Here is a 22,079-nt window from a genome sequence, read left to right on the forward strand (position 1 = left end):
AAGGTCAAACGCATGCATCCAGGCGCTTTATGGGATTGTACCGGAAGGGGCCTAAACAGCGCGTATTTCACAAAGTCAGAGAAAAGGAATACGAGTCATAGGCGCTGAGCTAACGACCAGAGTGTCATTATCAGGACACCGGGGTAAATAAATAGAAGGCTGTATATTTTCCGCAGGAGTCCAGCATATCTCTCGGAGGTCCGTACTGAGACGGCCGCTTAAGCCCCATGCAAAAGTCGTTATCTGCTTGAGAGATTCGCGGCGTTGCGCGTTTAGAAAAAAATCACAGCATATCCACGGGGTGAATGATGATGAGTGGGGCGAAGCTACGGAGGGAATCATCTGTAAACCGTGAAACTCTTCCGTGAAATGCGCCCAGTACATAATATAAAGAGTGTGAAACATCGTGTATATATTAAACATCAAACTTTTATTGTACTGTTGGTTTACGTGGTCCCTTCATTATCACTTGTGATCGGTGAAATGCAAGGAAGAAGTCCGCTCCCGAGCGAAAGAGCGCCAAGAGCGACCGCATTCCCCGCTCGCCCTGTGCGAATTAAAGGCAAGGCTAGAGGGAAGACAGGACGCGCGTTCCACGACGCGAGGTCGGTAGCATGCCCAACGAAAGTCAACGGAACGCGATCGTGCAAGTGCTCCGGCTTCGCATCGCCTCATGGTTCCATTTAGCGTCCCAAAACCAAACATATTGCTCAAGGTGTGCCTTGCGTTTTTCGTAGAAATAATTTCTTTATCATGTACATTAAGACGAAAAGTTGAAAGCTCACTAGAGTGTATCGCCCGCAAAGTATGTCTTTTAGTGTGATTTAACTCTCGTACGGCAGGGTCCTCGCGCCGTTGCCGGTCCACCTCGCCCGTTGACGATCGGGCGAGGTGGCTACATGCAACTACTACTACTACACTTTAAGAAAAACATCTGGCGTTCTTTCGTTCTGCTTTTACAAAACATCTGGCGTCTTTCGTTGGTTTATTTCATCAATCAACGGCGTTTTGAACAAAATTTTTATTGTTTAATCACGCACAGGAGAAATCTCACCAGGCACTACCTTGGAGGTAAACAATGGCTGCTAATGGCAATGAGAGACAGAAGAAGTCGGCTTTTAGCTAACACTTACACTTCTACTTCTACTAACGTTTCCTACTGGAACATGGCAATGGCTGCTAATGGGGAATGAGAGACAGAAGAATTCGGCTTTTAGTTAACGCGCACGCTGCGAATTTTTTATTGTTCAACAACGCACAGGAGAAATCTCCCACCGGCACCACCTTGGAGGTCAAAGCGTAAGACTTGTTACTCACTACTACGACCACGACGACTACGAGGGACGAACGGGTGCCGCCTTAAGGAGCTTCGCCCCTAAAAAAACTGAGACTACTTAGAGCAACATAAGTTCAATGGGTGGGTGATGTGCTGTTCCGATATTGCCCGTGCGGTGACTCTTCCTGTTGGAGCCAATTACAGTGGATTCTTTAGCGCAGCTCTTTTCTTTAAGAGGCGCAAGTGGGACAAGGTTTTCGCCTAACTTGTTTTTGATCTAGCCATCTAAACCACGAATATATTTGTATTCATAGCAATCACAACTCTACTTATCTAATCAGGCACGGAAGTTTTTGTCGAGAACTGTAAAATTAATCAAAGATCGATTACGCGAAGTTAATATTCCTACATACGCAAGCTCTTCTCATGCCAAATGTCTACCTATAAATGGTTACAGCCTACAAAATTCAGAGCTCTTCCACTGCTGTGAAGACAGAAGGTAGCAAAGCTGCGACTATGGCTGGACTATGACACATTAAGTAAACCTGGTTGTTCAAGATTATTCGGGAGCCCTCTTACCGCAATGTTGTGTCTCACAGTCAGGTTGCTATGAGAAATCGTTGAGCAGGGAACGTCGCTGGAACCAACGTTTGTACAGTTGGACTTGTCTTCGTCGGGTTTCTGCCATGACGAAGACGAATCTATTGTGGAAGCGTTGGCAACAGTGGCCTTCCCTGTTCAACGATTTTTCATCACTGCATGTCTCCATTCCCTGAACTTCAATTGAATTGTTTCAGTTCTGGCATGGAAAACAGCAGAACTGAAAACTTCAGGTGGTCTCTTTTTTTTCTCCACGCGGACCCAACAGCTCGTTAAAGCTTGGATGAAGTAACGAAAAATTCTCTAATGTTAGAAAAATATTGAATTTATAGCATTCTATTGTATTATTAGATGTGGTGCTAGATGTGTAGTGGCAAGCTTCAGACACTTGTGAGGCTTCTGCAAGCAAGGTTCATCGTTTTCAACTGAATCCGTCTTCATTCCGTCGTGGATTGAAACAGTGATAGGTGCGCCGTTACTTTCCATTACTGACAAGAACAGCGCAGCAAGCTGGAGAGCTTCTCCTTTGCCGCAACGGCAATACTGTGAAAAGAATGCAATTAAGTACGTTACTTCAAACTTCACATGCAAGTGCTCTACGGTTTCGACGCAGACTTCGAGTAATTTTTTGTACATTGTTTGAAAATCTTTCGATGTTTCAAGTAACAACAGCATCCCTTCTCCAAATTAAGACCGCCTTGAGTAATGCACCAACGTTAACTAGCCGATTAATTATTTTTTGGAAATGAACTTTAAAAGTGCTAATTTAGTGCCTATCTAGAGGTTGTTGGGCCTCTGCATTTGCGAATTTATCCTTCTTTTTTTTTTTGCGCAGCGATTCTTCGCCATTACATTTGCCGCTTTGTTCTGTTAAGGACATTTCAATTGTACGTGTTGCCTCTGCGTCATTCCATGTGTTTATTTATGTCCATGTTACTGAATTATGTTTTGTCTTTCTCGTGAACGTATTTCTAGCAAGAAAACGTCATGTTCAATTGTTATTGATGTTAACCGTTTGTGATACAATAAATTTTTCTAAACACACATTTCTATTCTCTCCCCCATTTCGTGTCCCCAAACACAGCTTATCTATTCAAAATGCAGACGGGCAAAAAGAAAAATAAACACTCCGCCGAGCCGGATTCGAACCAGCGACCTATGGACGTCCATAGCAGGCAACCTCTACAGTCTACCGCTCTACCAACTGACCTATCGTCTTTCTTGTTGTCTTGTCTTAATTGCAGGGCTTCAGTTTTCAACAGTGACAAGAAAGTCCATTCTGTCTACAATTGTTTCATATGCAACAGTACTTCCATGCGAGGCACCCAGTCGGGTACATCGTTCTGCATTTTTTGCAATTAAAGAAACGAAGTCAGTGACTCCCGAAAGTACTCTATGGCTCGTCCAGCATCAACATCAGCGTTCGACGGGGATAACTTCGCGATGCCTTCTTCCTACTGCTACACCGCCACAGCTTGTGCGGTGCATAAATCCTGTGATGCGTGCTATTGGTAGTTGCATTTGACTGGACAGTGTATTGTATCGGTGCGAGCTTGCGCCATATTTTTTTTTTTTTTTGTGAAAGTAGATGTAGATATAGATCCTAATATTTTCACTCGCACCGATCCCGGGGGTTCGGCCAATAATCGGGTAGTTTGGATAAAATATTTAAAATATAGAAAAGATCATACTTTTTTCTTTTGTTTGATAAGATTTTTTTTATCAGAATTATTTTTTAAGTAAAGAAGAAAACGGGGTTCGAATCGATTCTTAGCGAATAAGAATTAATTTAATAACACAAAAGAAAATATAACAGACCCTGCTTTGGTTGACTATAAAGTTTTGGATCCTTGGTTATTGTGTAAATCTCACTGACTGTGTTATGAAATCTTGAACAGCCTCGCATACTTCGCCGTCGCTGTGCCCAAGGGTCAGTGCACCTAGTAATAGTAAATTTGAAGGTGTTAAGTCAAATTAAATGACGCGTAACGGTGTTTGTAGAGATCTCTTAATGCGGAATACCTTCGACAAGAGTTCAGAAAGTGTTGTATTGTTTCATCTTCTCAGCAATAAGAACAAAGCGGGGAGGGTGCCAAACCAGGTCTGTATCAATAAAGACTCACTGATGGTGCACGACAGCGCAGCCTAGTAATTATACATACAAGGCCTCTAGCATGACACAATGCCCTTTTCCAGGGCGTGTATAGGTGACTAAAATTCGCGGAATTTCTTAGAGACGATATACAGAATTCTCAAATCATCCGTTGCCTCCGTAATTTGGCTCCCGTAACACGGCTCCCGACCTGGTGTATTCTACGTGGACATAGCAGGGCCTTCGCCCAAGGGATTTTACACGGCCTCTGTAATTCACCAGGAAAAACACGTCAATGGGCTCTCCTTCCGAGCACAAAATTCAGAGCGAGCTGAGGAAGTAGCGATAGCGCTTGCTGCCGCGGATCCCAATTCGAAAGTCATCATCACGGACTCCCGTAAAGCATGTGCTCACTACTTGGCAGGCGATATATCCCCCTTAGCCGGCCAAATTCTAAAACGGGCTGCCATTGATCCTACCCCAAAACGAATTATATGGGCTCCTGGCCATCAGGGCTTACGAGGTAATGATGCCGCTGACGCGGCCGCCCGAGCGCTTACCCACCGGGATCCTCACCCTGGCTCTTATGACTCGGAGGCCAATACGCCGCTGCTACGGTTCAAAGTAATTCTCGCGTATTATCGCGACACTCACCGCCTTTTCCCGGCCCCTGCAAAGGGGCTGAGTAAGGCGGATGAGCGAACTCTAAGGCGCCTGCAGACAGGTACTCTAATCTGTCCTGCAATATTAAAACACTACGATCCGAACACGGATGGGTGGTGCTGTGGGGAGACCTGTGATATCTTCCACATGGTGTGGTCTTGTACTAAATATCCCCACCTGCCCCCTTCCCCTACCCCTTCATGAGAGGCATGGGAGACTGCCCTCCTCAACTGCCCCTCACTGGAGTCGCAACGGGCTCTGGTGCGACGGGCGCGAGACGGGGCCTCGTCATGCGGTGTCCCGGACTAGGGACGCCGACCATGTAGCGGGGTCATGCTTTGGCCCCCAAACTTTCTTTCTTTTTTCTTTTTATTATAGATGTTTTTCATCATCATCATCATCCGTTAGTACTACTGCGGAGTTTGTTTTTTTTATTTTTTTTTTATTTTATGACATACTGCAGGCCCAGGTAAGGGCCCAAGCAGGAGGGGCATGGTAAATACAAATAATGATGTGGTGAGTTTACGGAGGGCCATTACTACAGCTGAAAATTCTGCAAAAAAGATGGGTGTAAAATCGGGAATGCGGAGCGAAATCGACCACTCGAGGTTAGGGTAGTATATACCGATGTCATTCTTTTCTTCTCTCTGCGATGCGTCCGTAGCAATGACGGCATGTTCTTGCATACGTAGCAGGTAGTGCTGTGGAGTAGCGCTTAACATTTTCCTCGGCAAGTCTTTGGCATTATTGAGTGCCCCAACCAAATTTTTCTTGTTCTTGTTCTTCTTCTTCTTCTTCTTCTTCTTCTTATTATTATTATTATTATTATTATTATTATTATTATTATTATTATTATTATTATTATTATTATTATTATTATTATTATTATTATTATTATTATGATTTACTCTTCATATTGCGTTGAGCTTCTCTTTTTTTCTCGGTGTTCGGGGATCCGTCCGGCTGCCCTTTCGTATGCCACTTACACATTATTTCCGTCATTTTGTGTGTGTGTGTGGGGGGGGTGGGGGTGTCAATGAAGAATCATTAAAAAAATGTCTTCCTTAAGATACTGGCTGTAGTCGGGCTGTACACCGCCGTCAAGGTTGCGCGATTGCAGTGCTCACACTTTCCCTCTTTTTCTATTTAGTTGTCTGCATTCCCTTACCTCCAGTGCAGGGTAGCAGACCGGGGCTGATTTATTCGACGTTTCTCTATCTCACTCGCTCCCTTTTACAAGCTTAGCACGAACACCTCATTCACAAAGCTGCGGGAAGGACGGCAGAATTACTTCAAGCGCGCAACTCAGTTTATCTCTTTCCTTTACGTTAGAATAGAAGCTGCTAGAAAATGAACACGCCTTCCCAGCTAAACTGCAACACAACAAATGTCAAAAAGAAAGTGCAACCAGCAGCAGAGTCGAGTGTACTAAAGAGTTTTAGGAATTCATCTGAAGTGAGTGATAGACTAATAATTACAATATCTCGGGTTTAAAGTCTCAAAACCACGATATGATTATGAGGAATGCCGTAGTGGAGGGGTCCAGAAATTTCGACCACCTGGGGTTCTTTAACGTGCACCTAAATCTCAGTACATGGGCCTCAAACATTTTCGCCTCCATCGAAAATGCAGCCGCCGCGGCCGGGATTCGATCCCACGACCTTTGGGCCAGCACTCAAGCGCCATAATCACTAGACCACCGTGGCGGGGCTGATAGACCAACGAAAGAATTGTGGCGCAATCTGAGAATGACAAAAAAAAAAACGCGAGAAGACAGGACAGGGCGCCGACTATCGTGTCTTCTCTCGTTTTTTCACGTTCTCAGTTTGCGCAACAAGTATTTCATGAAGCTACGCACCAACTCGCCCTGCAGCGTTACAGTCTGACTGATAGACTTCTATTTGCACCCTCTTTGCATTTGCTTGAGTCTACGTTCGGCGACGTGATAGGCCAGCAGAAAGGTAAAACAGATAAATAAAACAAAAAAGGTAAAACCTTCGCGCATGAGCGGCTGTAAGCCTTATTCCTGCTCGACCACAAAGATTAAGCAAAGCGAATATAGTTAGTAACTGAACGATTATGAAAAAATTCACATTACAGAGGATAATGTGAACTGGAGCAAGTAATGATAATGATAAATATGAAACGGGGTCAGTCGTACAGAGAAATATTGACGCAAGGCGCAACGAGGCCATTGTCCAGTGGAACTTGTCTTGAGTTACGCCGCAGGCTTCCGCGTACGTATACAATGCATCGCAGGGCCAGTGCCGGCGTAGCGGTAGCAGGAAAAAATCGGCATTCGCAACACCCGTCGATAGCTCAGTTGGTAGAGCGGTGGACTGTAGAGGTTTCGTGCTATGGGCATCCATAGGTCGCTGGTTCGAATCCGGCTCGACGGAGTAATTTTTTTATTTGAATGTGAGCCTTCTAAGAAGATTTTGTTTTGCTCGGAGCTGGAAAATTCGAAAACAGATAGAGAGAAATGGTATATTTTAGCGATTAGATATCTAATGGCGAGGAACTTGCTGAATGAAAAGCGGAACAAAAACGTTTGCAGTAGTAAATTCAGAGGGCCACAAAATTTTATACTGACGCTAGACTGATTATCTGAAAGCATCCTTATAAACGAAAGGTAGTTTAACCCAGGTGCAACACTTCTTTTTAAAAAATGTTTACACTAGCGCGATTAAAAAAAACAAACTTTACTGTAAATCAGGAACAGAGAACTAGTCTCGAGTTCCGTTCCAATTCATCATCAGCGCATTTATTTATTATGGCGTCGCACCGAGGGCTCTGGTTCGATTGCGGGCCACGGCGGCCCTGTTTCTAAGGCGGCGAAATGCAAACAACACTCGTGCGCTTATATTTAGGTGCACGTTAAACAAGCCCCACTACAGCGTGTCGCGTAATCATATCGTGGTTTTGGCACGTAAAACCTCCGCAATTATTATTAATGCTATTATTGTGACGCCACGTATTTCAATATATCCTCTCAGGGTTGTGCCATCTTGGCAAAGGAGAAGCACTCCGTTGGAAAAGCAGTTGCTGTCGTTAATGGAAAGGTGCAGCCCAATTAACCCTGTATGAATGCATCACGGAATGAAGACCAGCAGTTGAAAAGAAGGAGGATGAACGCCGTTTCCCGAAGCTTCGCAAAAGTTGCCTGCAATTGTCCGCAAGTGTATTACTCATCAAGTGCGACGTAGAATCTGAATGCCACCATGCTATAACCGGAAATGCAAGGCCATATATGATATGCATCTATGCAACAAAACTCGTTTACTTTGGGAACTCTGGTTTAGCAGAGCTTGAACGAAAACTACCGCGTACCTCATTAGTTATAATGGAAGAGGAAAAGTCTAACTTAGACAGTTGAAGAACATTTGCAACACTGCAATGAGGAGTTCGTAAAACGGAAGTAATGATCGCTGACAAGGAACCAAGCACTACTGATTGAGTCGGCAGGATTTTGTAGATAGGTTGGCATTATTTACACTACCTTTCTTACACAGCCAGGAATAAGAGGCCTCGGAAGACGACCTATCTACCTACTGTGATGGACCCGTTCAAAATGGCACATCCTATAAGCTGGTTGCGAATACCTTGTTTTTTTATTGACGAGACATGAACATTAAGCAAGACTTTCGACTTGGGTTAGTTGGTTAAACTAGGGAAAAGCAGCATTGAAAAGACGAGGAAAAAGAAGACACAATACACGGGACGAGTGCTGAACTTACAACTGAAGTTTCAATGCAGCCACCACTCATTTTTATAGTGCACAGCAACATGTCACATCTCCATACAAAACTGCCACGTGAAAAAGCTGCAGAAAAGCAATCTGCGTCATCACCCCACGCCTACACGTAAAATTGAATGTCACTATGCTTGCGCAACCACGGCGCTCAAGAAAACGGCTACAAGGTGAAACAGATAGAAGGCCATAACACAGATATATTAACAGTCAGCAAGACAATTAACAATCAGCAAGCTCATTTTCAAGAAGAGATACGCTAAGTGCGACATTTCATGTAAATGAATCGATGAAATCAGGGAATGAATTTACTAAAGCAGAAAATCAGCGGTCTCAAACTCAACTCACCTAGCGGGTCGCAGTTACGAAATTTGGTCTCCCGATGGCCGAGATGGGAAAGGGGGGAAGGGGGCAGTTTGTGCTAAATGTCAGTCAGTTAAATTTGCCATTTGCAAGGAGGCCTTTCCCATATCTCATATCATTTCTAACGGGTAGTCGACTACAAGTTTCGAGAAACACATCGAAACTGATCACTCCGGAATGGCTGAAATCTTGACCCCGATTCTGATATACACAACGTTTGTTCCACGCTTATCTCTTAACACATAAAGATCGGATGAACTCTCTCACGAGTAAATGTTTGACACTAGTCCCGTATATGTAGCTCATGAACATACTTATTAAGAAAATGAAAAGAAAATGTGGGACTGAGAGAGTCATGTGCGGGCCGGGCCGCTAGCGAAAGGTCCGCGGGCCGCATGTTTGAGGCCCTGTACTGAATGAATCTTTTGATACATTCTATCTCAGCATTATATATAGTGATTAAAACAGACGGCTTGCGCCCCTCCACGGTGGTCTATAGTGGTTATGGCGCTCGATTGCTGACCCGAAAGCCACGGGATCGAATCCCGGCCACGGCGGCTGCATTTTCGATGGAGGCGAAGATGTTTGAGGCCCGTATACTTAGATTTAGGTGCACGTTAAAGAACCCCAGGTGGTCGAAGTTTCCGGAGCCTTCCACTACGGCGTCTCTCATAATCATATCGTGGTTTTGGGACGTTAAACCTCAACAATTATTATTAATATTACATATGCCTTGCTGATGGAAGAGTCTCCGGCTTCCCTGATATAATCGCTGCTAACAGAAGCCTCTATGCGATAATACGAAATAAGTATGCTTGACGTTTATTTGTTTCACAATATTTCATATATGTAACTGATAAAAGGCGATTATGCGTTATCTTTCTGCCCTGCTTCATAACATGTGTCCATTATTATTATTATTATTATTATTATTATTATTATTATTATTATTATTTATGATTATGCTATGTAACCCTTTGTACGTATTGCATGCTTGTGTGAATGCATGTACCACAATATCTGCAGACCCTTTCAAGCTACTCCTGTAAAAATTCCAGATGGCCGGGATTGACAATGTCACGAAATAAATAAAATTTTCTGCGAGATACCACATTTTTAGAAAATGAGAACTGGAGACGCTGAGCCCTAAATGACCACGCAATATAAGGTTTACAGAGACGCATAAGATTACTGGAAGCGGATCTATGCATTGCAAGTGGAACACACAACGAAGTGTTTCCTCAACAAAAAATAAATAAAACAGCGAAGCAAAAAAAACTCGCCCAACGTGGGGCTCGAACCCACGACCCTGAGATTAAGAGTCTCATGCTCTACCGACTGAGCTAGCCGGGCTTTTTTTTTTTTCTTTATTACTTACTTTTGCACCTCATACAATAATATTACAGTGCATAAACAGTACATACAGAGGTAATTACCGGAATGGTTACATAGTGACTAGAATTCCTTTATACGGATAAGTGGCTCAAGATACAGGGACTCTAGAAGTTAAAACGTGGATGCATGAAAGGGGACTGTTTGTACCGTGGGGAACGCACTGTTTTCTCTGTTGTAAACCTGAAACCATCGAACATGTCTTTCTGGATTGTTGGGAAGGGGTGTTCTTCTGGGACATTCTGCAGAGAACTATAAAAAAAGATTTACCGATTGATGCCTACGGGATCAGGTTTTTACCAGTTAATGAAGAAGACGATGAAGCACCTTATGATACTGTTATGTTGCTCGGCCTTCACAGTATTTGGAAAAAGTACCTGGCAGTTCGCCATGCTGATATCGATACACTGCCCATTCGTGAATATTTCCGCCAAATGATCACTGAGCTAGCCGGGCGACAGTTACCACGCCGTCCGGATATGTCATCTCTAGGCCTGCGCTATGCATTTTCAAGATTTAAGTGAAAGGACGCTTGGTTTTCTATTTCTTTACTCTAGTGCGCTTGAAGATATTCGACCACGTGGCTCAAGTTCGTTGTCCCGCGCAGTAATCGGCGATCTTCAAGCGTATCACGTAGTTCGAGGCCAACGCAGAGCGCGTGGCAGCGTGCCAACAGCACCACGAACGTGTCTAACGTTCAGCAACTCTCGCGGCTGGCATTGCAACGCTGAAGTGTACGAGAGAAGCGCCGTTCGCGATAATTCGCGATAATTTTGGCAGACGTTCTGACAGCGTTTGTTCAACGAAATTTGGTACAACTTCCCCAATTTCTTTTTTCTCTTACTGAAAATTTTTTCCGAAGACATATCCCTGTCTGCGTCACACGCAACAATATTAAAATCGCTCGCGTGAATGTCGACTTCAATCTGGTAGAAGAATCTTGGAATTGGCTAGTATTCGTAGGGTTCATCCTTTGGCTAGCTGGTTCATTGTAAGGAATTCAAATCAATATTGTATTTAACTATAGCAACTAGAGGAATAGAAGTTAATGGAAAAGTCCACCCACTACTCGGCCAATACCCTGCATTAGGTATGAGCCATGGTGAGAAAAAGCAACGACAACAACAACAGCAACAACGAAGACGACGGCAACGACGACGACGGCCTGCAGCGCGAACAGACGAAGACGAAAAGAGACAGACGGAAACAGGATTAGCGCTGACAGTCCACTGCACGTTTAATCGCAGTAACATAGCGGGAGAGAACAAGAACAAAGAGAGAAAGAGAGAGAGAGAGAGAGAGTATAGACGTTAGTTGTAACAGTTGAGGCGTTTGCTGCGGCCAGCTTGCTCAGTCCTGCATAATGGGAGATCGTGGTCTTTAGTTGAACACGCCGCCGTATTGGTCAGCCAGAACTATACTAGCCTTCCAGGGACTGGCTTGACAGCAGTACCTATGAGGGTTGTTGGGATTTCTTAAAGTAATCGCAGGAACGGTCCTTTCGTGTAGAAACAGCTCAACGCCATGCGTCGGAGAGTATTCCGTTGACCTTGCCGGCATATCGGCAGTGCCGCGCTGGCAGAGGCCGATATATCTGTATGTAAAAAAAGAAAGTGCCACATTGGCACGTGTTGGTTTGCAAGCGGCGCCTGAAGGTGGGCTGTTCGCAGTCTGGCTTGCGGTATAATGAGAAAAAAAAAAGCGCGGCCAACGTGGGGCTCGCACCCACGACGCTGAGATTAAGAATTTCATGCACTCCCAACTGAGCTAGCCGGGCGGTAGGAAACGCCGCAGAGTGAAATATGTGTCATCCATTATATGCGTGCACTACGCTTTTCGGTGATGAAGCAACTGAGATCATATTATTGTTCTCGCACCCAGATTACGGATGCATGAGCACGCGCATCTGATTTGGTGTCTTGTTGTCCTGTACAATGATCGACGCATTGGTACACTTTGCAACATATGCAAAAATCGTGTGCATGGTACCGCGCATCGTTGTCGCATCGCCAATGTTGACGTTACTGTCTTGCTGTGCTTAAGAGAATCGTCCGCGATAACTTTGACAGGCAATGAAGTCGTTCATATGGTAAAGCTTTATGTCGTCTTGTTCACGACGTTCTCTCTTCATTTTCTTCCTCGGAAGGTAGCCTTTCGACAAAGAAAATTCAATAGATTGAGCTGATTTCGAGGTAGCGACGGAACAGCTATATATAGGCAAGGCATCCAAAGAGTGATAACACCCTCGTTCAAGTGCTTTTGAGAGAAGGAGGCAAATGTTTATAGAAAGGCAGAGAAGTCGCCGTGTCTGCTGCTCTACACCGGGGAAGGGGGATGGCAAAAAGAGGCAACGGTGATTGTTGCTGATAAGCCGAGGAGGTTTAAATGTACAGGGGCGATGGAAAGAAACGCGAACGGTGCGGAATCTACGCGCTCTGCTGTATCGCATTTATTTTCAAGCGGCTGTAGCCTAGATGGTAATAAAAGGTTACTAGAGTCATCCATGATACAATCAAGGACTACTCTAGCATCTTTTTATTGCTCCCAGGATCAGCACGCCGCTATGTTCACGTTTCTTTCCAGCGCCCTTGTACAAGTTAGTCACGTTGAGGCGAATCCAAAGCCATGCGCCTTGAGTATTCAGAGGAAGCCTATGCACCTATCCAATAGGGCTGCTTGGGCGCTGCCATATTGCCCGCGTCGCTGTTTTGGCAGTGCACTTTTTGGGGGTACCAGAGAAGCAGTCCCTGCCTCGGCGGTGCACCCCAGAAATGTGCTGCCGAAGCAGCGACGATAGCCTTTGTACTCCCGCACAACCTTCCTGAAAGGAGATGCTCCCTCTCTCCGATGGAAAGGTCACTGTTGGCACTAAGTCAAGGACATAAAACAAGATCGTCTGACGACGCTTTCTTTTTCGATATGCGCGATGGAAGCAAACATTTAATGTATGCGTTGTCCAATTTATATACATCTTCAAAGGTGTTTTTGTCAGACTGACTTCATAGTGGTCGAGCTATATAAACGCCTTCTGAACCTCTAGTGATACGCCAGCGATAAGGAGGCTGCCTTTGGCAGAGACGTTCGCAATATATCCGGAACGCTTGACGATGTTTCATTTCTTTACCTTTTGTGACGAAGGTGACACGCATGTTATGCATTCGTTCTAGAACATATTCTGCAAAAAGGAAAAACAAACAAACAAACCGGAGAGCCTGTGAGCAAAGAAATCGATATCTATTTCATAGGGAAAAAATACGGAAAGCTAAGTCGCCATATTGCGGATGACACAAACTGTCACATATTCATTCGCTGGGAATCATATACCCAGCGAATGAATATGCGACAGTTGTTTGACTCGCATAAGCCTCGATACGTGAGTATATTGCTTGAGTACTCTTGTTCCCATAAAGAATGTGACTCAACGGCCTATAAAATCTTCATAATGACAATTTGAATCCAGCTAGTTGGTGAGTCGTCTTTAAAACCCATATATAGAATAAGCAAAAAAAAAGGAGAAAAAAGACAAAAATATACACGAAGCGTTCTGTATGTGGTTTCCATTATTTTTCTTGTGTTTTGCCCTTCACGCCTGAAGAGAAATTGTGGCAATAGTTGTAATTACTCCATAGCGCCTACAGATCAAAATGCGAATAGCTGTCTGATCATGTTCGTAATATTTCTTGGTGAATTCATACATTGGACACTTTAGAAAGAAACATGCTTCAGACAGTGTTGTTTTTTCCTTCTTCTATTTCGAAGGGAGGAATGCAATCGAACGTAGAATACTTATTATTTACTACTACTTATTACGTTAATGCTACTGCGACCACTACTACAATAACTACAACAACGATTTCACACCAGTGGCTGATGAAGAAGATGATGATAAATTGCTTTTATCGCACTGGTACTTGACTATGATCTAGCCTTTCGCATTAAACTGCCACGTCACAGTTGTTCAAGCTTCTCTCAAGAGAGAAAATGTCATTACACTAGAAAGAAAATAACAGTCCGCAAAGCACTGCAGCGCAAGAAATAGCTTGAAAAAAGAAAGAAAGAAAGAAAGAAAGAAAGAAAGAAAGCCAACAATACGATTATGACTAAAGCATGCATATGTGAGCTGTGACGTCAACAAACTCGAGGGCATTGTTCTTTACTAAGTAAAGGAGCTTTCTGACACGTCGCCTTCTCGGGAAAAAAGAAAGAAGAAAATCTCCACCTGCGACATAAAGGAGGAAACTGCGCCCCTACTTCCCGTCTTCCGTCGATAGCTCAGTTGGTAGAGCGGTGGACTGTAGAGGTTTCCAGCTATGGGCATCCATAGGTCGCTGGTTCGAATCCGGCTCGACGGAGTGTAATTTTTGTTTCTGCGGTTCGTTTTTGTTTTAAGGACTAATTTGCAAATGATCGACACTTTCCAGCTACAAATCAAATTGGAAAGGTGTTACATGCACTTCGAAGCGCGCCGACACCGGCGGTGGTTATATGCACAATGAGTGGCAAAGTTGTATAGGTATCGCTGCTTTGCCGGTGTCAGTGGTTAGTCTGTGTCACTGATGCATCGTCGTGCACCTCCCCGGCTTTCACTATTTTGCGAGCATCACTACTCCTAGTGACACCTGCGACAAAAGGGGAACTTGAGCAGGAATTTCTCGTCTTCCGTCGATAGCTCAGTTGGTAGAGCGGTGGACTGTAGAGGTTTCCAGCTATGGGCGTCCATAGGTCGCTGGTTCGAATCCGGCTCGACGGAGTGTAATTTTTGTTTCTGCGGTTCGCTTTTGTTTTAAGGACTAATTTGCAAATGATCGACACTTTCCAGCTACAAATCAAATTGGAAAGGTGTTACATGCACTTCGAAGCGCGCCGACACCGGCGGTGGTTATATGCACAATGAGTGGCAAAGTTGTATAGGTATCGCTGCTTTGCCGGTGTCAGTGGTTAGTCTGTGTCACTGATGCATCGTCGTGCACCTCCCCGGCTTTCACTATTTTGCGAGCATCACTACTCCTAGTGACACCTGCGACAAAAGGGGAACTTGAGCAGGAATTTCTCGTCTTCCGTCGATAGCTCAGTTGGTAGAGCGGTGGACTGTAGAGGTTTCCAGCTATGGACATCCATAGGTCGCTGGTTCGAATCCGGCTCGACGGAGTATAATTTTCGTTTCTTCTGTTCTTTCTTGTTTTGTTTCTTTTGTTCTTTGTAAATGCAGATAACAAGCCATTATTAACATTAGGCTATGCAGGGTCGCCAATTACTATTGAGGAGGCACTCCCCCCCCCCCCCCCCCAGCCCAAAACCCCCTCGGGATGTACACTTTAGTAGGCCCCAATCACCGGCTGCATTTTGTTCCAGGCACGTAAGTACAAAGACTGCTGGTGTAAATCATGCGTTAATACACTACCAAAGTTTCACCCCAACAGTGATGCCGATTTTTCTGTGTCTCCTGTGCACGGTTCTCTTTTTCCCAAGCGAGAACGCGAGACAGTGCGCCCGGAAGAGGTCCGCGCGTATACGCGCCACATTTCGGAGCGCTTGCACCGTCTGCGCATGCGTATAGCGCGTGAACGCGCGAGGGCGAGCGTACGTGTTGTTTGAGAGACAATTTCTTTTCGGGTACTATCTATCAATTCCATTGGCTGAACTAGCTCCCTCTGTCTAGCAGAAAACTGTATGGTTTTAAAAAAGGAGGCAAATACTTGTGCATATTATATTCTTTACGTTTGCTCATTATCTACTTCACGATAAACAGATCATCGTATGCGTGCGTTACGCCACCATGAAAAGCTGGTGCCCACCACGTACAACATCCGCAGGGCGACGCGTGTGGCGAGGCCCGTATTTCCAGCGCTGCCCCGAACACCGTGGAGGCAAGATGGTAACATAGTGTAGCACGAAAACTCAAGTGCGCATTTCATCGCTTTGCTGAATGCAGATAGTCGGAATATTTAGGTGCCAGGATATTGCTGAGCTGAGAAAGACAGAGGTGCGCACGATTCCATGCAAGACGCAAATCCCTGCACGATCCCTGCACTGCGGCCTTGTCTATATACATGCGGGACTTGGGCACCATGATCATCACTTCCCTGCTGGTCGTGCTCGGCGTAAAGAGAGCCGGCTCGGCCAACCGAATCGCTCTGCGCATTCTCTACTTCGTTGGAACAAGCAACTCCATGTAGCCGTTGTAGCCGTTACAGTGCAGTCTGTGGCACTAATTAAAAAAACGACAGGCCTGCGCTGAAAACGCAGCACAGTCACAGCGAAAGCTGGAAGAGCGGCGTTTCTAGAGCCCGTTAAGCTCTCTTGGGGCTACAATACAAGTACACTAGAAAGGTACCCACTACGCCGTAAATCACAATTTTTGTGAAGTTGATAAGCATCTGCTAAGCCATTATTCGTCATTCTGCGGAGAAGCGAGGCACCACCTACACGTCTGTAAGGCATTATGTGCACTTTCTTGACGCTATGACTCATGACGATGAAGAATTATGGCTCAGCCCTTTGTAATGGGTTGGAATCTTTAAACGGCCCACCAGTTATGTAATTTGCATTGGGTGACGCCCGGTCGCTATTTCACTCTCCCGTCATGCTGTATAACATACGTTGACGTGGGAGAGAGACGGGGGGGGGGGGGAAGAACTTTACTGAGACCCCAAGGAAATGGATCATGCGCTTATGGGCTTCATTGGCAACCAATACAAGTGCACTTGCTAGGAACCCACTACGCTATAAATCATTGTAATTTTACTGAGACCCCGAGGAAGTGGATCATGCGCTTATGGGCTTCCTTGGCAACCAATACAAGTGCACTTGCGAGGAACCCACTACGCTATAAATCATTGTAATTTTTGAGAAGTAGTGCAGCAGGCACTGTGCCATTTTTCGTCATTCTACGGAGAGCGTTGGTACCTGCTAAACGCATGTAAGGCATTATGCGCACTTTGTTGATGCTGTGCTTGATGACGATGAAGAATTATGGCAGAGCCCTTTGTAATGGGTTCGAAGCATTCAACAACCTACTCGTTGCGCAATTCGCATTGTGTGACGCCTGTTTACAGAATTCGCGTTGTGCGACGCTTGGTGCTTATTTTACTCTTCAACCACGCTATATTACGTATGCTAATGTGGTTCCTTCCCGACATGAAGCCTGTATAGGACCTTTTTGCACAGCAGTTTCAAGCACCGGCATGGCTCAGAGGTTGAATACTGGGCTCCCACGCAGAGGGCCCGGGTTCGAACCTCGTTCCATCCTGGAATTTTTTTCTTCGTTTTTTTTCTTATTTCGAGCGATACTGGTTACGGACACCGGCGGCGGCGGCGGCGGACAACTACGGCGCCAAAAACGGCCGGTGAAATGATCTCATAACAGCTTTCGCTGTAAAAAATCACAGCACATCCACGGGGTGAATGATGATGAGTGGGGCGAAGCTCCGGAGGGAATCATCGGTAAACCGTGAAACTCGTCCGTGAAATTCGCCCAGTAAATCATATAAAGAGTGTGAAACACCGTGTATATATTAAACATCAAACTTTTATTGTACTGTTGGTTTACGTGGTCCCCTCATTATCACCGCTTTGTGATCGGTGAAAGCAGGGAAAGTGTCCACTCCCGAGCGAAAAAGAAAGCACGCCAAGAGCGAGCACCTTGTCTGCCTCCATCCGGCGACTCCGAGCGAAAGAGAAAGCGCGCCAAGAGCGAGCGCCTTTTACGATCGCAGCCATCCAATGACATGCGCCATTCGCATTATACAAGCGCCATCTGTCATATTTAAACAGCAACTCTAAGAAATACATGAAACGTCATCTAGTGAGCAATTCATTAAACTATAGCTCTAAGAAATACATGAAACACCATCTAGTGAGCAATTCATTAAACTAGAGCTGGCTACATACATACTACAACAGAGGAGGGAACGACCCCCACCCTAAGGAGCTACGCCCCTAAAAGAAAAGCGCGCAGTGATACACAGCACACATTCGGTGAATATAAGCTTTGTGTTAGTTTCTTCTTATGTAGTTGAACTGAACAGCCGCAATAAGCTATTATGTATGAGTAATGTTATATGCCCGAAAGAGTGCGCCGAAACCGGAAGTGGTTACATGCACGACGATTGGCAAAGTTGCACAAGGTTCGTTACTTTGCCAGTGTCAGTGGTTATAGACAATGGCAAAGCTGACACTGGGGAGAATAGGGAGGTGGGGGGGGGGAGGGGCAGGAATTATACTTAGCAATAATGCAAGTACAGTGATGAAATTACAGTAATTAAATTACTTGTTGCTTTAATGAGTAATGTAATGAGTTACTTCAAGCGAGTAATTTAACGAGAATTACTCATTAGATTCCATATTTACTTGACTAACATGTAGCATCTCCGCTTCCCTTATATGGCATAAAAAAATCGATCTGAAAAAAAAAAAACAAGATAATCTAAGCACCAAGCCAAGCGTGGGAGCGAGGTAGGCCCAAAAAAAAGACGCGTAGCATCCGAACTCGAAGCCTGAATAACGTTGCTTGAATAACTTTTATTCAAGTAATTCCAAAGTAACTTTATTACATTTTCGTAAGTTTTAGACAAGTAATTAATGTTCTTAAAGTATTATTAAACTTGTCCTTCAAGAAGTATTAAAGCAATAATGTAATGTAACGTCATTACTTCGGATCAGCAGTAATTTGTAATGTAAATTTAATTACTTTTTAGAAGTAATTCTGTCATCTCTACCAGTACACTACACCGTGCCGCTTCGATGTTCTCGAACCGTGCGCTCTTGGCGCCACGCATGCACTGCTAGACGTTGTTGAACTTTTGTGGCCCGTCGGGAAGGGAACAGACTGTTTGCACCTCGAAAGCTCGGGGTCATGTGACGTGAACAGAAACGTCACCTATAACGCGTCACCTAGAGCGGCACGTCGCGGTCGGCCCTGGCTCTGGCAGTATGATGATGCTGTCAGAGTAGTGAGATCCGCAAAGCGTTACGGCATAGGTTACTGGCCCTCCACTGACACAAGCTAACCACTTAAACTTGCGAAATAGCGATATACTCTTGCAACTTTGCCGATTCGTCGTGCATATAACCACTTCCGGTGTCGACACACTCCGTAGTTCTCACGCCATCGTTCTAATTCCATTCGCTGCTGGAGAGTGTCGAACATGCACAAATCAGTTCTTAAAGAAAAAATTAAGAAGCACCAAAAAAAAAAATTCACTCTGTCGAGCCGGATTCGAACCAGCGACCTATGGATGTCCATAGTTGGAAACCTCTACAGTCCACCGCTCTACCAACTGAGCTATCGACGGACGACGGGAACCGCATGCGCGGTTTTCTTCTTTGAGTGACAGGTGAAGTTTTTTTTCTTCTCTTTTTCGAGAACGTCAGTCAACGCTGATCCTGTTTTCATGTGTCTCTTTTGGTCTTCGCCTCTTCAAGCTGCAGGTTGTTGTTGTTGTTGTTGTTGTTGTTGTTGTTGTTGTTGTTGTTGTTGTTGTTGTTGTTGTTGTTGTTGTTGTTGCTGCTGCTGCTGCTGCTGCTGCTGTTGTTGTTGTTGTTGTTGTTGTTGTTGTTGTTGTTGTTGTTGTTGTTGTTGTTGTTGTTGTTGTTGTTGTTGTTGTTGTTGTTGCCCTTTGACCACGGCTCATACCCAATTCTGTGGATTGGCCGAGTAGTGGGTGGATGTTTCCACTAAGTTCTATAGGGTGACATTCCTAGATGCTATAATTACAGAATATATTTATTTGAATCCTTTACCATGAATCAATTAGCCAGTTCCAAGATTCTTCTACCACTACGAAGTCGAAATTCACGCGAGCGAATATTGTAACATAATCGTATGTAATGCGCACAGGGATGTGCCTTCGGAAAAGTATTCAGTAATAAAAAAGGGGAGGGGGAGGGGGGGGTTGTGCCACGTATCAAATCTCTCTGAATAATCTGTCAAAAAATCTGCTAAAAATATTGCAGATTAACTGCGTTTCTCTCGTCCACTTCAGCGTTGCCATGCCAACTGCTAGTTGCCGGACACGAGACACGTCGGCGGTGCTGCTGGTACGCTGCCACGTGCTCTGCGTTGGCCTCGATCTACGTGATACGCTTGAAGCTCTGCGATTACTGCGCGGGACAGCGAACTTGAACTACGTGGTCGAATATCTTCGAGCTGACTAGAGTAAAGAAATAGAAAACCAAGTCTCCTTTCACTTAAAAACTTAGAAATGCACAACGCACGCCTAGAGATAAGATATTCGGACGGCGTGTTGACAGTCGCCCGGCTAGCTCAGTCGGTAGAGCATGAGACTCTTAATCTCAGGGTCGTGGGTTCGAGCCCCACGTTGGGCGAACTTTTGCTACTTCTTTTTTTTCTTTATATATATATATATATATATATATATATATATATATATATATATACATATATACATTTTTTTTTAATGAACATAGACAAAGACTTCGTTGAGTGTTCCGCTGGCAATGCTTAGATGAGCTTGCACTCATCTTGTGCGTCTCTGCGTAGCTGATACTGCATGGTCTATTAGGGCTCAGCGTCTGCAGTTTTCATTTTCCGAAAATTTGGTGTAAGTTTTCAGGTTTTTTTTTTTCTTAGACCGTGAATTATTGCTACATATAAGTTTTGAAATGGTATAAGCGATTTTAACAGGGAATCAGGAGAACGTTTCATCAACACGCAATCTGTTTTACTCACGGACGCTGAGATCGAATATTGTTGATCGATTTCTTGGCTTTCCGATGTGCAAATTCTGTATAGATGTGTGGCATGGGGGCGTGAACTATATAAACACGCGTTGGCTGCAATGAAATTTCAATTGTCTAGTTTCAGTTCTCGTACAGTGGTCTGTGTCTTCTTCGTCCTTGTCTTTTATATGCTTACTGTTCCTAGTTTTCTATGAACCAACTCGCCCAAATAAAACGCTTGCTTAATGCCCATGTCTCGTCGGAGAAACTTCGCCCCCCCCCCCCCCCCAAAAAAAAAAAAAAAGATGAACCCCGCGCACGCCTCCGGGTGTATTGCAAGGTGTGCCTCTGTCGTTATACACGCCTTTTAAAACTATATCTGCTTTGACATGCCTGATACACTGCGCTATGAGCTTTGCTTAAATCAGGGGTCTCAAGCTCACCTCAGCCGGCGGGCCGCAGTCACGAAATTAGCGGGAGGGGGGGGGGGGTTGTACAGAATATCAGCTAACGCTGTCATTTGAAAGACGACATTGCCCATATCTAATCTATGGGTGATTTCTGAAGAGGATTTGACGTCAGGATTCCAACAACATATCGATACTGACCTCCAGATTGGCCAAAATCTGGACGCCGATTATGAAATATAGAGGTTTTTTTTTTTTACGGTTATGTCTGAGTACATAGTGACCACATGGGGTGCCTCACGAAAGAAGTGATTGAGACCAATCATGTCTGTGTAGCTCATGAATACACTTATTAAGAAGACAAAAAATATAGGACGAAGAGTCATGTGCGGGCCGCGGGCCGCTAGCGAAAGGTCGACGGGCCACGTGTTTAAGACCCACGGCTTAGATTGAAGAGGGATCTTCCCACAAAATCTGGAACTCATAATGGCGCTATGTAATTAGTAACTAAGGCAAAAACATCTAAGTTTCATGTATTCCTATGGGTCGGCAAAAAAGCTATCAGTCGACCATCGCTATCATCGAAAATTAAACTTATAGTATAACGATTCTTCGTACGATGTAACCCTGACCTAAATTTATAGGCAGCTATAGTCCTTCTGCAGCGGGTTTATTTCGCGTAGACTGTAGGTCAGAGCTTCGCTGTTTCATGCGCTTGCTTCATTTTCCAGTGCTTAACCTAAGACTCTCATCTAGCGAGCAAAACGACCTCCCGGCGACAGCAGCGACAAGAACAGCAACGATTGTAGAATATCCACCCAATTCTGAATGCCTTATACTGGCATTCCATAAGAA

General features: G+C 44.7%; 7 non-coding genes across 7 annotated transcripts; 5 read left to right on the plus strand and 2 right to left on the minus strand.

Annotated features, from left to right (window-relative positions):
• Nucleotides 1-6,939: 6,939 nt before the first annotated feature.
• On the plus strand, nt 6,940-7,030 carry Trnay-gua (transfer RNA tyrosine (anticodon GUA)). The gene is given in 2 exon segments: nt 6,940-6,976; nt 6,995-7,030. It is a non-coding gene; the product is annotated as a tRNA-Tyr (tRNA).
• A 2,995-nt stretch (nt 7,031-10,025) lies between these two features.
• On the minus strand, nt 10,026-10,098 carry Trnak-cuu (transfer RNA lysine (anticodon CUU)). The gene has a single exon. It is a non-coding gene; the product is annotated as a tRNA-Lys (tRNA).
• A 4,300-nt stretch (nt 10,099-14,398) lies between these two features.
• Trnay-gua (transfer RNA tyrosine (anticodon GUA)) lies at nt 14,399-14,489 on the plus strand. Its single transcript is given in 2 exon segments — nt 14,399-14,435; nt 14,454-14,489. It is a non-coding gene; the product is annotated as a tRNA-Tyr (tRNA).
• Nucleotides 14,490-14,796: 307 nt separating this feature from the next.
• Nucleotides 14,797-14,887, plus strand: Trnay-gua (transfer RNA tyrosine (anticodon GUA)). The gene is given in 2 exon segments: nt 14,797-14,833; nt 14,852-14,887. It is a non-coding gene; the product is annotated as a tRNA-Tyr (tRNA).
• A 307-nt stretch (nt 14,888-15,194) lies between these two features.
• On the plus strand, nt 15,195-15,285 carry Trnay-gua (transfer RNA tyrosine (anticodon GUA)). Its single transcript is given in 2 exon segments — nt 15,195-15,231; nt 15,250-15,285. It is a non-coding gene; the product is annotated as a tRNA-Tyr (tRNA).
• A 4,054-nt stretch (nt 15,286-19,339) lies between these two features.
• Nucleotides 19,340-19,430, minus strand: Trnay-gua (transfer RNA tyrosine (anticodon GUA)). The gene is given in 2 exon segments: nt 19,340-19,375; nt 19,394-19,430. It is a non-coding gene; the product is annotated as a tRNA-Tyr (tRNA).
• Nucleotides 19,431-20,390: 960 nt separating this feature from the next.
• Trnak-cuu (transfer RNA lysine (anticodon CUU)) lies at nt 20,391-20,463 on the plus strand. The gene has a single exon. It is a non-coding gene; the product is annotated as a tRNA-Lys (tRNA).
• The last annotated feature ends 1,616 nt before the right edge of the window (nt 20,464-22,079 follow it).

Source organism: Rhipicephalus sanguineus, chromosome 4, assembly GCF_013339695.2.
Source record: "Rhipicephalus sanguineus isolate Rsan-2018 chromosome 4, BIME_Rsan_1.4, whole genome shotgun sequence".
Taxonomy (NCBI): domain Eukaryota; kingdom Metazoa; phylum Arthropoda; class Arachnida; order Ixodida; family Ixodidae; genus Rhipicephalus; species Rhipicephalus sanguineus.